At 37.4% G+C, this 16,169-nt stretch overlaps 1 protein-coding gene and 1 long non-coding RNA gene across 6 annotated transcripts in view; one reads left to right on the forward strand and one right to left on the reverse strand.

Annotated features, from left to right (window-relative positions):
* Positions 1-16,169, forward strand: part of Trpgamma (Transient receptor potential cation channel gamma) — an 80,241-nt gene that overhangs the window by 33,743 nt on the left and 30,329 nt on the right. For all 5 annotated transcript variants that reach the window (XM_071786974.1, XM_071786976.1, XM_071786973.1 and 2 more), the window contains one exon: positions 2,266-2,308. The gene's annotated coding sequence lies outside the window, so the exon portion shown is untranslated. The remainder of the gene's footprint in view (positions 1-2,265; positions 2,309-16,169) is intronic.
* Positions 1-16,169, reverse strand: part of LOC139818367 (uncharacterized) — a 43,664-nt gene that overhangs the window by 17,442 nt on the left and 10,053 nt on the right. The gene's annotated exons all lie outside the window — the stretch shown is intronic.

Genomic DNA, 16,169 nt, shown 5'->3' on the forward strand with positions numbered 1-16,169 from the left:
GTAATTTGTCCTACGGCACAAACAGAATATAAAAATAATGAGTTTTAATTTAAAGTAATAATAATTTAAGTGACAACATTTAGTATATTACATTACTGACATTAGGAACCTATCAATGCGGAAAATGTCGTAATACGGATACAGAGAGTAACGGCAATCATACCTTTAATCAATCTCCGACGCGACGTGAGACATTATTGGGTTCCCGATCGACACATGAACGCGAGGACGGTCTCAAGCTCCAAATCGAGGAGAATCGCAGGAAACTGTGGGGGCGGGGAGGGTCTATCGATTTCCCAAGCCCGGAAGGTCTAGCCTAGGAGGAAGAGGGTTCCCTCGAGAGGTTTCTCTCGCCATTTGCCTCTCGCAAGCGCGGTGGTGGGTTACCAGGAATCTCTCTCTCTCTCGCGGTAAAAGAAGCGACCGCGGGATATCTTTTTGCCGGTTTCTATTTCCCAGGAAAGTCACGATTTCTTGAATAAACCCGGTTTATGTGTCGCGGAAACCGCAGGGAAGGGTGGCCTGAGGAACTACAAAAAGAACCGCGAAGAGTTGAACCTCCTTTTCTTATGCGTCTCATTTCCTTTTTACGAGTGCACCTCAAGACACTCGTGCATATTTCACGACGTCGCATAATTTAATTGTCGGAACCGCCAGCTGCGACGAATATTTTGCTTAATCGTCGACACACTCGCCCTTCATCTCACTTCATTTTGATAAATTGCACATCGTGTAAATTTTTTAATTACCGCGTGAAGTACGGTAACAGCGTGTAACAGAATATTAATTCACAGAAATAATTTGTATGTGACAAGAGATAAGACGTATTAAATAATAATGTAGACAGTTTTTAATTGAAAATTCGCCTGCCGCACTTATTGTTAGATCTGTATTCGGTCTTTACTTATTGTAAGAAATCTTGTGCATCTTATTAAACCGTAGAAATTATTTGACACAAAATTATGTCAGAATTTTTACAACTTTTATAATTTTATAATATAGTATTTCTCTAATATTTTAATTGGTCTTACATATTAACTTTTTTATATATACAGAACATTTTATTAAATGGTCAAAATTGCTTGATCATCAGTTTACCGTAAGCTATTCCGAAATAACTTTTTTTTACAATTTTAAATTTTCCAACTTATAAATAGAATATAGAGAGATCCAGTTTTTCTAGGATTCCTTGTCAGATTTCAATAGGCGAGGGAAGTTCTTTCTGAGTACGTCGTACGTTCTGTAAAGCGAAAGTTCTCTATGAAAGTTACAGAGCGAGTTGACGTAAACGTATGGATCCGTTTGTTGTCGTGTTCGCTGGATAGGGAACCAAAAGTAACAGTATTTGTTAGATTCCGGGAAAAACAGCGGTGTCATATTTTACTGGCGATCTTTTCGCGTCACCGCCAGAAGTTTCTTCCGTCGGGTTTCACTGTCGTCGACTGAAAGCACCTCCCTTCGACCGTGCACTATTCCGCTGTTCCCGGAGATCTCCGTTATCCTGAACAAACTTCATTTGGCGGAAGCGAGAAGTAATTTTTACTTTCAATCTTAGGAGCTCGCGAATATCGGCTTGCGATAATGGGATTGATAATGGGATTAACTGCGGCCGCCGTAAGTGGCATTATAACAAGTTTATGATAGAATTCAATAATTAGGAAGAGAAAATTAAGTCAGGCCTAAAATATTGTAAATTATAATATGCGATAATATGATACAATTTTATTTAATCCAAAGTTTTAATTGTTTTCTACACGGAGAAAAAGTTAGGGTTGCTATACAACAGAATAATAATGTTATTTTTCGCTTATCAATACAAAAGGGTTATGGAAACCATAGTACTCTGGAAGTGACTTTGCGATTGAACTGAACTTTCACAATCAGTGCTATACCGTGCCAATTATATCTTATAGATTTCTCAACCATATTATTTATACTGCAGACTACTTTGCTACTTTGGAAAGAGCCAATAATCCTTTGGTTGAGGTACCTATATATGAGAGTATTGTAACCGAATGTTACTTATAGTAAGAACTACGATTATGAGAACAGTATAAATGAGCTACATTTAATGTAATATCAATATAACTTGAATTCATATATATTTCTTTTTCAATCATAGAGAATGTTGTTGTAACAACCGTAGCAATTTTCTCCGTGTATTTTTCCGTCTCGTGTAATTTTTTTTTAATTTTAATTCAGGAGCATTACATACCTGACATTTGAGCATTGTATGTAAGACCATAAAATATTTTTATGTTTCAGTTTTTAGCCGGGGGCGATCATGACAGGAACATACCGGAGATCGGTGAGTACAGGTAGAGTGAATAATAGTTTCTATTGATTTCACTCTTTTATTCATTAGCTTATTTATAATTAAGTTTGTAAGATTATACCTATATTATTCTAAAGCTTGGAGTTTGTTTCAAAGATTTTGTTTTACTGCTTTGCGAACTTTTATTACTGCAGAATTAAATGAGCCGACGTCAAGATTATTTGCATTGTCTGACAACGAAATTATCAATACAAAAGAATAGTCTATTCTATAATAAAGAGAAAATAAATTCTAGTAAAAAGAAAATACGATTATAAAAATGTTTACGATATTTATGCTATAACTAACATAATATGAAAATATCTATAGTAGACAGACACGGGAAATACATATCGCAGGCCGATATACGGGAGATATAACTATCAATTACTTGTCAGAGTAACAAGAAGCGATGGGCCTTTCCCGCGTCAAACGCACTTAGCGTAATTTAAAAGTATCGGCCACCGGCTTTACATATTGCCAATAACCGGCCACATGAGAGTTATACCGGCGCGACATGCATATTCAGGAATTATTACGGTATTAACCGGTAGGATCAATCTCCATAAATTTTGCGTTCGGCATGCAGCGGACGATCAATTTGCGGAGGGAATATGCGCGCGAAGGCAGAGAAATCTTTGATACTTTCGGTTCGCCGTAAGAGATTCGTCGGATGATAAATCGTCGCTATCGCATCGAAAGTTCAACATTCTTATTCCCCGTAGCCAGGAAACTTTAAACATACCGCTTCGTGTGTTTTGTACACGTCGTTGATCACAATGAATGATCATCCGTACACGGGCAGGCGGGGAAAATAGCCGTTGCGTCTTACGAAAATATTTATGGAGCGGTATCGAGCGTCTGAATTACTTCCAAGATCGACGAAGAAATATCAGCGGAAATATTTCAGTGAGAAATCTCCTTCAGCGGTCTCGTTCGCGCATTTATTAAAATCTCTCTTCCTCTCATGGATCTCTGCTTGGATCTCATTAGAATTCGGAGGAATGCCACGCTGCGATGACGGCATTCGAATAAGATAATTACCGCGTTTTATTCTGCGGTTATATATTCTTTTTTTTTTAAATTTATTTCAAGCGCTTTTTTTTCCAGAAAATTACGGACACCCATTTTTTTTAATTGAAAGAAACTCTAACGTTAATAACTTTACTAACGTTATTAACTTCGTTCGCGATACGCTTGTTAAAAGGATGTTTCGCGTGTATAGCCATCGAATATTCACGCGTCGACAGCTGACAATGGTTCGTTCAACCGCGATACCGTCCTCGTTATTCACGCATCATTTGTCTCGTATCCTAGTAGGCCCCCATTATATTCCTGATATCTCGTCAGAAACGTCAATACATATCGAAGACGCTACGAAAACTAAGAAAAAAGAACGTATAAGACGACGAGGTAAAGGTATTCTCGCGAAACCGTTATCAGTTTCTGGGAAAAAGTTACAGTTAAGATAATGAGATTTTTATTGTTTTAACGTAATAGATTCTATAATGTAAATACATAGTTTTCTGTTTAAAAAATGCAAATAAAATTAATAAAGAAATCTAAATCACGTTATTGAATTATACGAAAAAAATTATGCAATATCTCCAACAAATTTCTTATACCAATTAATTTCCGTGGTAAAATAATAAAAGGCGCAATTGCGGAATTACAAAATAAATAGGTGAAAACGTAAAGGTAATTGAAAAAATATGTAAATAAATTTTCAATCCGTTCCAGAACAGGCTTTAGTAAAATGCAATTAAAATAATGAGCCATTGCATAAATAACAATTTATTAAATTAACGAAGTACTGGGAAAAATAATAAGGAAATATATTAATTAATTAAATATAAATATATTATAAACATAAACATTTTTAATTACCGCGTAGAAATTAAATTTTGAACGCGTTTCTCACGTGTATTTCATGAGCGTTTTATCGTAAGTAATTAATTGTTGTCCAATACTATCTCGGGATGTTACTAAAATATGCGAATAATTGCGCTCTAAATATCATGCGACCAAAGAACATGATCGCTTTACCGAAGATTTATGATTATGTCGCAAGGATGAACCCGCGTAGAATACTAATGGTATTCGCGACATGATTCTGAGCCATTTGAACTGGCTTCCGGTGGATGGACCCGCTCGTTAGCCTCTAAAGCCGCAGCTTTGTAACCCGAGGTTGACTTCCAATTTGCTCAGAGCGTGGACATTCGGACATACAAGCCGAAGGATCACGCCCCGACCGGTTTCTATTTCCGACGATTGTTTACATAGTTCCCTGTGAATTGCTACTTTGCATACCCATGCTGGTAAGGATAACATGGCACTGGCATTGCAGGAACGCCTAACTGCCGTGCTCTCCCGCAGAAATGTTACACATTCACGATGCCCGAATACAATTGACCCTGACGAATGTGTCAGGAGCATTAATTGTAACGTCATGTACGGCGATTAGAGCTCGGACTGTACAAAACAAGTGTGGATTTCCGTCATCAAAAAGTTCGCTTTCTGCAAATTTTATCTGACACACTAAGTTTATCCTAATGCGTTATCAATTAGATTTATTCTATTATCGATTGTTGAAAGCTTTTGAAGAATACGCCAATATGATCGCTTACGTGTTTTACAAATTGCGGACGTGCACAAATTGCGTGGTATTATAAAGTATTTGAAACTTTAGCCTCGCCAGTACTTTACCTCGCGAATGATCATTTCACAGAATAAAACATCGCGTTATTAATGCAGCACGGTGATGTTTTGCGGCTGGAAACAGACTCGTTGCGAGAAAAGCGAGAAAAAGGCAGATACCTATCTGTTACGTATAATAGCCTTCCCTGAATATACATAAACTTACGCTTCGGTGAACTCGTCGTACAAAGATGCAACATTATGGTTTTTCTTGTTATGCAATAGAGAAAAACATCGACAGACCTCTGAAATGCAAGAACCTCTGTCTTTCCTGACACACGTTTCCCGTCCGCGTGAAAATTCTCGCCGAAGTTTTTCCAGGAAGACGCCCGGGCGCTTTCGAACATTATCCCGCGCATTATCCCTCGAAATTTTTTCCTCAGAGTGGTCCATCAGTGAGGTTGTAACGGGAACTTACTCGACGTTTCAGAGAAAGAGAGACATCCGGCTATCGGATTTCTAATGATCAAAAACTTAGCCAGTCGTGTTCGGTTCTCCATTCACTTACCCTTTCCATCGCGGCTAATGCACTTTTTGGCTAGTTTTACCCTAAAACATTCTTCTCAGAGTTACATTTCTAAATTCCGGTTCTATTACAGATGGGATTACCATCTTTATCTCTCGTAGATATTATTAATTTTATTGTTTTTGGACTCGTTTAATTTTTTCAGATAGACTTTTACCAAGCTTATAATTAATATGTAAGAAGTAGATTGCAATACAATTTTAAATAATCTCACTTGTTATAAAAAATTAGATTTTTATTGAACCATCGAAGAATGTTTATTTTTTTATTTTCTAAAGATCAAATTTTTGAACAACGAAAACTTATCAGTTTATTTAACTTTAATGCTGAATTATATTTTTATGAATTGAAATTTTTGTTATATGTAATGTAGGTGAAAATATTCATTAATATAATATATAAACCGATATCATATTCGTTAATCTGATAGCTTGATACAATTATTTTCGACTCTTGCGAAATTAATATAAATTCATCACGTATATTGATACACATGTTCTCAAAGGATGTCTCAAAGGGTCTGATGTTTTCTTTTATTAATAACAATTTTAAAATTCCATACATATATATTTCTAAAAGTGTAGCTTGCAACGTATATATCGTACATATAGAATACTGCATAGAATAATTGTAGAGATAGGATGTTTTTTCTAGTATATGTTTTTTAGTGAATATAAAAAGCAACGAGTGTGTTTATATAAAGCTGTACGCAATGTTACATTGTGTAAAGAACCAAACACGGTATCTCGCAAGGAATTCCTCAGATGCAGGAATGCAAATTCTGTTTCTTCTTTGAAAGCTAAACAAGCACTGCAAGTAGATACAGTCAGCAATAGTCAGACGATGATAGATGCGCCAGTTCTCTCCGTGGGGATCCAGTGCGCGAATTCCCAAAATCGATTTCTGCCGCTGCCTCTCGATGTTCCCGAGATATAACGCGATTTCCCCATTAGCTTAACAGCGGGTGGAGTTAGCCACAATTCGGAGAAGTAAGATCGAGCTGCAACGTCATCAACTCGTCGCTTTCGCATCCTGTCGCATCTTGTCAGCCGTGACTCGAACGGATCTATTCGATTGCTAAATATCGCCTTTAGCCTAGAAACGGGAAATGGGACAGAGACGACGAGACGAGAAGTTTCTTGCAATTTGTTTACCACATACGTCGACGGGCATCGGATCACCGTGATAAATTGTACGACAAATTGAACGCAGATTAAACCGAGTTCTATCGACTGTGCGAGTTAACGAGATAATAATCGAGTTTGCTATTTCTGAGGGGTAGCGTGTGATCTTAATTGGGAAAGTTTACTCGAAGTAGAGGGCGAGTTGACCATTGAGGACGCCTCTATTAGACATTCAGGGATAAATAGAACGAACATAAGTCTTCTCTCTTAAGAACCGATCAAAACTTTTTCGGCTTATTGAAAAGTTTGTAAATTTCTGTCTTATAAAGTTTACAGAAATAAGTATTTAATACACAGTTTAACCGCAGAGTTTTTTGAATAGAAGTATCGCGTTTGAAATCATCTAATTAAAGCCGCGTTCTTAGTGATTGGTAAATAACTGTACAAACTGTCCGGATTGTTGACCGTGGTAATTATTGCATTGATTTATCCCTCATAAGTTAAATAATCCAGTGTTGTATGTGTAATTGTTATAAATTGTTGAATAATTCATTGCAGTGCTATTGCAGTGCTAGTTTGTCAGTTTCTACTGGCATCTATAATAAGACAACTATTACGTAGGCGGGATCGTATGCTATGATCGGATAGATTTACTGTCATATTAGACAGCTCTCTCGATTTTCGAGCTTATTGAGCAATCTCATAAACGTCTTCATGGACAATCATGGACGAGAGCTTCATCTTTTATCAGTTCTATTAATTCTATTTTTATTGATTCGATTATTTGCGCCATGTAATTCAACACACAGCTGTTGTACATTTATAGAAATATATATTTCATCGACATTGAGACTTAAGAGATTCAACGTAATCAACACGACATTATCGTACATAAAATTTTAATCCATTGTCGATGAAATAATGGCACAACTATTATATCTGATGATTTATGATGTAAAAAGTAAAATTTCAATGCACTTTAATGCGCTCGCAATTTATAAGGGCGCCGGAAAATTTCTCTCAATCGCCGTTAATCATTTTCATTATACGCACTAATGGCCCATATTCGTTTACGCATATTGGTGTTCATTACGAACAGCAGGCACACACCAGCTGCGCCTAGCTGTACCGCTTGACAAGCTTTTATTTCGTCATTCCATTCACGGATCGCATAATGGCAAGCATAATAATAGAATATTTTGATTGAAATCTTTGATAGAAAAATTTTAACGACGAATACTTCAATTTGCTGTTAAATTATTTTCCGATAATTCAGCGAAAAACTCTGCATAAAAATACATTAATCAATGCCATTACATTAAATGTATATAATCAAAATATGTGCAGTACAAGCCTAAAGCAGTAAAAATAAAAGTAGTAGTTGTACGATGGTCCCAAAACGAATTAATTTGACAGATTAATTAAATTACATACGCAAATATCAAATTAATGTGTAGCTATTAACGCTATCGCTGTAAAAGACGGTAACGAAGAGAAATGGCCTTTCGATTTGCCTCATTAACTGCTTTTTTTTAATCCAATGAAAGTCACTCTGCAAACTGCAATTAAGCAGACAAATTGCTGACACGAAAAAAAAAGAGAGATGATAAAATCGCGCAGATTGTAGTAGTAGCGGACCGATCAGACGAAGCGCCGCGCGCCGCCTCGCTGCGTTAAGTCTGATGAATATCCCGTTGGGCACGTCGCACAAGAGGACGTTTGGTGACTTTGGCTGGTCGCCAAGCGAGCGCCCGTACGCATGTTCACGCGAGACAATCCATCAGAAGTCACGGCCGACGGATGGTATCCATTTATTTCGACGATCGTGTAAGCGAACCCGTATAATTAGCCAACAGAAAGAAAAGGAATCAATGCAGGGAAACTAATCGCCATTGTAATCCCGAGGGTCGCGCTGAATTGAGCGCGCGAATTGTGATTACTATCGTGCAGTTTTTGAGTGATACCAAGTTCAATTATTTGACTGATCTATTGTCATTTTTTTACTTCTCGGTCGGAATTTTTTTCGAATTTACATAAATTCGATATGGTCTCGCGGTCAAAGAAGCACTCGAGGAGCACAATTCTACTGAGACAGCAAGATTATTTCGCGATCGACGGGAACTTTGTAGTATCGGAAAAGCGTCCTTTTGCAAATACGTGGAATGCTCCTAGGCTGCTCCGCACGGGAAATGGATAAACCGATGAATAACATTGTCTTCAAAGGAGTATTTCTCGATATCCTTCCAACAAAGTTGGGCGCGAACTCACCGTGGAATAGTCCTTCGATTGTATCTTCGATACCTAACGCGTTATCTATCGCGCACAGCGAGCGCAAATGTTATACTTGGAATAAGTCAGAGATTAGGTATATGTAAGTTCGTGAATAGTGTATTTATCACATTCGCCTGACTAAAGTAACATTGTCCATGACATAGATGAGATACACATGCAAAATGCAAAATTGGAAATTCTGAACTGTTTTGTTATTCGGTTTGATGAGCGGTATAACGGACAAGTAGACATTATTCTCGTATCTCAAACCCGTTCTTCTGCGCTATAATTTTCTTTATTGTAATTTTCTCTCCATTGTACAAATGAGATAGCTATGTTTCCTCGTTATACGCCGTCAGGACGACAGCGTCATTTTCGCGTCGGCGCTTTGCAATAGCTCGGCATTAAATGACTCGCAGGAAAACGCAAAGGGAAAGTAGCCGGAAGAACGTGCCCGACGTTTGACCGGGTGGAGCGAAATTAAGTTTTCCGAGCGAGAATGTGCGAGCGCGAATATACGAGTCATATTATCAACCGTGGAATTTCTCATAACGTTTCTTTTATTCTTCCGTTTGTGCGATCAGGAGGAATCTGGTCGTATGAAAAGAAGGCGTCGTTGCGAGACACTCCGTGAAATTCCGTAACGGCATTATTCCTTTAAAGCAATTCAGACATTTATGACACGATAAATTATCATTCACTGTGCGCGCGAGTGTTCGTTGCAACTCGTTCATATAACTCGTTATCATATTCCCTTCACTACCCTTGTTCTTCATTTGGCACGCTATATCGCGGAAACAAACATAAATCGTCATGTAAAGGATATTTAAAGGAGCGAGTAAATGAAGAAGATATATGAAGGATTAGAAGCACAGTTTTTCTTTATTCTAAAATATTTAGATATTTGAAGTTATAGAAAGCAAAAATCTGCAGCTGTGTACTGAGCAGTTTATTATTTTTTAAATAGTTTAAATTTTAAAATAAAGCAGAAAATTGGAAATATTCGCATATAACAGTTTCTACGAAAACTGGCTTACATCACTTTGTTGTGTATCTTTTCACACTGTTGTATATTATTAACTTATTTATTAATTTAATATTTCCGCTTATATGGAGTTTACCAAAAATTTCTAACATTTCTTTGTTTCTGATAGAGTACAATAATGTCAACTTTTTAATACGATTGATAACACATCCTACATTTATATCCGAAGTTTATAACAGCGACTGAAACGTAATCGTCTTGTGTCGCCGATATATTTTTCATGCCGTCACGCCGAAGTAAAACGACGATAGAGTGGCACGGGGATTATTTCACGTGCAGAAAATTATTCGGCACGCGATCAAGGTGTCCGATCCATTCGAGAGAGTGCCGGATGGAAGCGGTGTCAGTAAAATCTGTCAAGTTTTATCATCTCCGTGTTCCGGACACGTGACGTGATATATCATCCGTGCCTAACAGGACGGTCAGATTTAAAATTCGTAACTCGATGGAATTCTGCGGCGTTCGTGTCCCTCCGTCCTTCTATAATAGCGCGAGTCAACTAGCACAGCTTTGTCCATCCAATGCTCTCTTTGCCGAACGACCTATATTTTTTCGGACGACGCCGAAAGCAATCGGGTCATAGATAGGAAAAAAAATTGGGGGAGGGACAGCCGGACGAATAGAGCTTCGTTCGATCGTCGAAATTAAATTCGTCTGTTTCTATGCGACACACGTTCCTCTCGAGGTTACTAGGTGGATCATTAATTATACGAGCTTTATCGCGCACAAAGGAGCGGAATAAGAGATAGCTGAGCTCTCCGACTTTTCGAGAGCTGTTTTGCGATGTAAAGACTAATACGAAATTAATCATCGTGTCATCTCGAGCTTAACCGCGGTGAGCCACGTATTTTGATAGCGATGGAAGTCGAATTTTCATACTTTTTTAATGATCGCGTAATGTGATTTTTACTGTACGATTTTGCGGAATATGGTCTCTTTTGGGCTATGTAATTTCCGTAAGGGAACAAGGGAGATAAGGGATTGTTCGCATACAAACGGTGGGCCGTTTATCCATGGAGTTGACCCACAGCAAATTGCATTCGTCTATCGTGCATAATGCAGTTACATCCATTTCACGGCTGGCAATCTTTCTTGCCCACTCTCTCGTTATATTATAGCGAGTCACGGCACGGCACGGCACGACGAAATTTCGCGCGCCGAGCTGCGAAAGATCAAAGACCGCGCGTGAATATTCGCAGTCTTTATACTTTCGGATTACCGCGTCGATTCACTTAAAATATGCGCTTTGTGCCGGCGCACGCTATATTACGTCGTGCTTTATAGCGGGCGTGGTTTAATTTCGGCACGTAGAACCTGTAAATGCATACGTGTGCACGAAAAGGGTTTCGAAATGGAGGTTACCAACGCGATATTGTCGTAAATTTTAGTTTAATATTATAATGCAATAATGTTCGATGCACACACACACAGAAACGAAATTCTGTTCAATTGAAAACTGCGCTCTTTTTAATCGGTATATCGAAAACTACAAAATCGATTCCAGAATTCTATTTATTCTATATACCTATAGGCGAAACTTTATTTTTTGTTATTTGAGATGTCAAAATATTTTAGTAATCTAGTTGTGGCAAACAGTTTGTATTTTATGCAAAATCAAAAGTTACGTTTCTCTCTCCCTCTCTCTGTTTTTCTTTCTCACGTGTATCTCGCAAAATCAATCAGTCAGTCGCTTGACACAGTTTGATTTATTGAATAAATATCGATTTTTCGTTTGATTTACAAATGAGCCACCTAGGAAAAGCCGGCCCTCCTCCCTTCTTCATTGAAATTCCCGTTACGGCAATGGCTTCAATAAATTCAACGCTGATACAAAAAAAAAATAATTTATTTTATTAATTTTTATGTGCTGCGATTTATCATTGCACAGGAAGCAAATAGATGGTTTCTCGTGCGTCTATATGTTTAATACGATAGCTGCGCATCTAATTTCCAATCTTTGTAATGCGAGATACCTTAATATTACCTTAATACCACGTGAAATATCGTATGAAACGTTGATTAATTTTTGCATTCACTACAGCGGCATATATAATAAAAACTAATATCGCGCGTCTCGTTTTCATCACTATTTATCGTGATACTGCGATAAAACATATCCTCGTTTTCTGTTTTTTTTTTTAATTTAAACACAACGTGTTACATGCTGTGTCGTAATAACTTCCAGCGGGCGCCTTTGTACGTGATAAAAAAACGATCGTCCAGATTAACGAATATCAATTTTCAAAAGGAAAGATATAGCACACAGGAGCACTACGGGAACGAGAATGAACGCCGCGGAATCGGGGACGCTCTGGAAAACGATGGAACGTGCTGAAGCTTGCAGTCTGGCAGAATTTCAATTTTGAATGAACACCTATCGACTGATGGGGACACGCGATAGGACATGCGATATTGACGAATATCTTTATAGATATCCACTCAAAACGTGCGTTTTATAGTGACGTTAAAATAAAGTGCGATTGAGAAAGGAGACCCGAGGGATATTCGACGAACGTAGGTGTAATAGAACGTACAGTAAAGTAAATGGTTCGATAAATGTGGGAGTAAAATAATTGTAATAAAAATAATTGTAATAATTATCAGCTTTATTGCAATAATTATTTTTTCGCGTAGGCGTGCATATATGATCACACTTGGACTGATTGCTTCAGTCACGAATAACTTCAAACAGAAATAAGCACGTTTGTATTATCTGCATTTGAGCACATGCTATATTCAACGAATAATTACTGTCCCGTTTTTATTGTTATTTATTGTAAAAGATATATACGCGTGAAAAGAAACACGAGAATTTGCTTTCTTATCTACTATCTGTCCCGGATTTACGTATTTGAAACTCACTAAATTGTCTCGCAGCAACTTTAAAGTTTAAATTTGAATTGGGTCACTATATTTGCGTTTCTTATCGTATTGTTATCGCGAACTAGGAAAAGTTACAAAAAACTCAAACACTGACTTACATCTATTTTGAATTTCTCCTAACTTTTAAGTGCAAAGAAACATTACACTCACCAATATAGTGAAGGAAGAAAGGAACAGATAGAAAACGAAAAGATACGATTAAATTATCGATTCGTGCGTCTCCGAGTTAAAAATTTGAGGACTCGCGATATTCCCGCATAACTGCATCACGCCCCTGTTTTTAAACATCCTGCACATCCGCATGACACGCCGCAGTGCATGGCCTTGACAAAGTGTCCCGCGCGTAAATTTGTAGAGGAGCGCGAAGAATTCTTTCGCGAGTATCTTTTAAACGGCTTTCGAGAGATCGCGCCTTTCACGGTGTCACGTTACGTCTCGTCACTCTTTTTCCGAGTTCGGAGTACCCGGACGGGATGAAGAACGTCGCCTCGTAAAAGCTCCGTACATTTAAGCCGCCGTCTGTTTATTCTTGCCCAGCGCTCCCATTCGAGCAATTTCCCGTACCTTTTATCTTTTTTTACCTCCTTCCCTGCAGATCTCCCGGTCAGATCTCACGGAGATATTTCATTCGTTCTTGAATTTTCGTGAAGAAGAGAGAAAATATCTCCCCTTCTCAACGTCTTCCCATGACGTATTCGCGATTTATAACTATCGTCATTATCGGCGGCTAAACGCGTGTATCGTGAAACGATATTGTTACGAGGATTGTTAGCGAAAAAGATTTTGTGGTACGTCCCTATTTTTGATATAAAGGATGTCCCATAATTGGGAGTGCTACTGGACGGAAAATATGATAATTCTTCATGAAAAAATATTTAGGAAATGTAAAATTTATTTTAATATATTTAATTTTTTACATAATATTAGCACTTTTTTAGTTGCAAAAAATATTTAATACAGATATGAAATTAAAATATAATATATGAATTGCGCACGTTTTGAAGCACGTCTAATTCCTTTTCTGAAAAATGTTGTTTCCTTGGAAGGGCCGCAAGAAAATCCGAGACATTTCTGTAATACGTGTGACCTATACTGCTTTGTCATAACTTCTATATTGTAATTACATCCTAACGTGCTCAGGGGAATCGAAACGAGAACACACAACCGAGTAATTCAATTTAGGTGCCAATAATTTCAGAAGCCTGGGTCTTGTACTGGAATAATGTCACGTTGTTTGCTGTAAAATATCGATGAATTCCAGAATCTAATTGCATAGATAATTTATAGCATAAATAATCAATCTTCTTTCATAGCAAGCTTTAATCTTTAGAGAAATAACGTAATTTATCTATGTATAATTTGTTTTATATTACCACACTCTCCTTTTGAAATATTTTAGATATTTAAGTATATAATTAGTATGTATAATTTCTTTCTCTTTTGCCTATTTTATATAAGACTCACTGGTTTTTTATTGTCATTCGTTGACATATTCAAAAGTTAGTACAGTGAAGTGAAACATTAAGTCACTGTCTTTCAAATTACTATTTTTTGTATACCATTGTGAATCGACTGGGCAGCGAAATTGAATTTTGACATAAATACTCACTGCATCGCGATGAGTATTTATGTATCAAGCAACACGAGGTTAAAAGATTTTTTGTCTCTCTTTTCGTTTAGTTTACATTGGAAAGTAAAGTCGCTTGCATCTAATGTTGTTCGTTAAAGTAATATAATGTTCGTTTTTACACTTTTTTCTTGTTTTACCGGATTAAAGTTTCACTGTCCGTCTGTGTATGCCAGCGCGGTAGAATTGTGAAAACTCGACTGTAAAGTCAATCGACGCAAATAAAAAGTCCATGCCTTCGATAAATTTTGTTGCGTTGCTCCGTTTCTCTTCTCCGATTCTCTTTGAAGTCTCATTAACGGAGCTTTCCGATAATTCATCCCATAAAATCGAACTCGCACGAAAACGCGATTTCTGCAGTTCCCTCTGCAGCAAGAAATAAATAGGCAAAAGGAGAGGAAGAAATGAAAAGAATATGAGAATGAGAATGAATGGATGAAATTTATCATGCTCTTTGAGGTTTAATCCTCTAAGGTATACAGAAGAGTCTGTTTGCAAAATAAAAACCGCGGCAGATTATAAATGAGAAGTATACATGATCTGTCACGTGCAGTTTACTAGAAAACGTATGAAATACGTGGAGGAAAGTAAAAAAAAAATTAAGAAAAGGACGCGAAACGTAAAAAGGCAATTCAGGAAATAGAAAAGAAATGCGAAAAATAACAGGAATAAAACGGAGAGAATAAATAAATACAAGAAATTCCGTAATGCATGCCACTGCGTCTTTCTGGGTATCGCGATATCTAAATCAGCGTACGGACGTTAACGATGCAAAAACCAACTGGCCAGTCGTTTTCACTGTAATTAACAACGTTTTCTTATCATTCGCGTCGACAATTGCCTTGCGTGTGGTTATAGACCACCCTTCCACTACTCATGCACGCAAATTCAGTATTCGACTCAACTCATTAATAACCTATGCGAACACGATGTATCACATTTTTTTTGAATTCGCGAACACGTGCACCCACGCACGGTTTATGTAATTTCTTGCTCATTTTCAAAACTACATTATTCTCTTTTAATGCGCAACGTGTTAGCGTAATTACAAAAACATTAATCTCCGTTAATCAATTTTTCAAAAAGTATTTAGATTTTTATAAAACTGCTAGTACCGTGTAAAAAGTTTCTTTACAAGTATTCACATTAGTTCTGTATATTTAGATATCGTTTAACAGTTAAAATATGTTTTAAATATAGATACTTGTTTTGCTTCAAATACTGGAAATTACGCGAAGTATATTATCTGATGAGATACCTTTGGTGAACAGTAATGCTCATGCAGACATACGTGAATAGTCGATATTGTAAAATTATTTATCGTGCAAGTATGAGATGGCGTGCAACAGGTGCAACGGGAGGTCGATCACCAGCGTTGGCTACTACTCCGCAGTTCCGTACCTGTTCCTGATCATCGATTAAGTGGCAGATTTCGAAACTCGATCCGGAGTAATTCCATTATCAACTTACGTCGGTGAACCGGAGTGCGGTTTTGAGCACGGGTATTCACCGCCGAGTAATCAAGAAATTTTCCAGCAATCTCGACATATCCGGAACGTCGACTCACTTCCCAAAGTCAGCGGAGCTGAAATTCTAATTTCAGATTCGCGATATATTTCAGTCTCTTGCTCTGATTCGCATATCGAATGTAAAATATAATTCCCGTTCCACTATTCAAATAA

This window comes from Temnothorax longispinosus, chromosome 8, assembly GCF_030848805.1.
Source record: "Temnothorax longispinosus isolate EJ_2023e chromosome 8, Tlon_JGU_v1, whole genome shotgun sequence".
Classification (NCBI taxonomy): domain Eukaryota; kingdom Metazoa; phylum Arthropoda; class Insecta; order Hymenoptera; family Formicidae; genus Temnothorax; species Temnothorax longispinosus.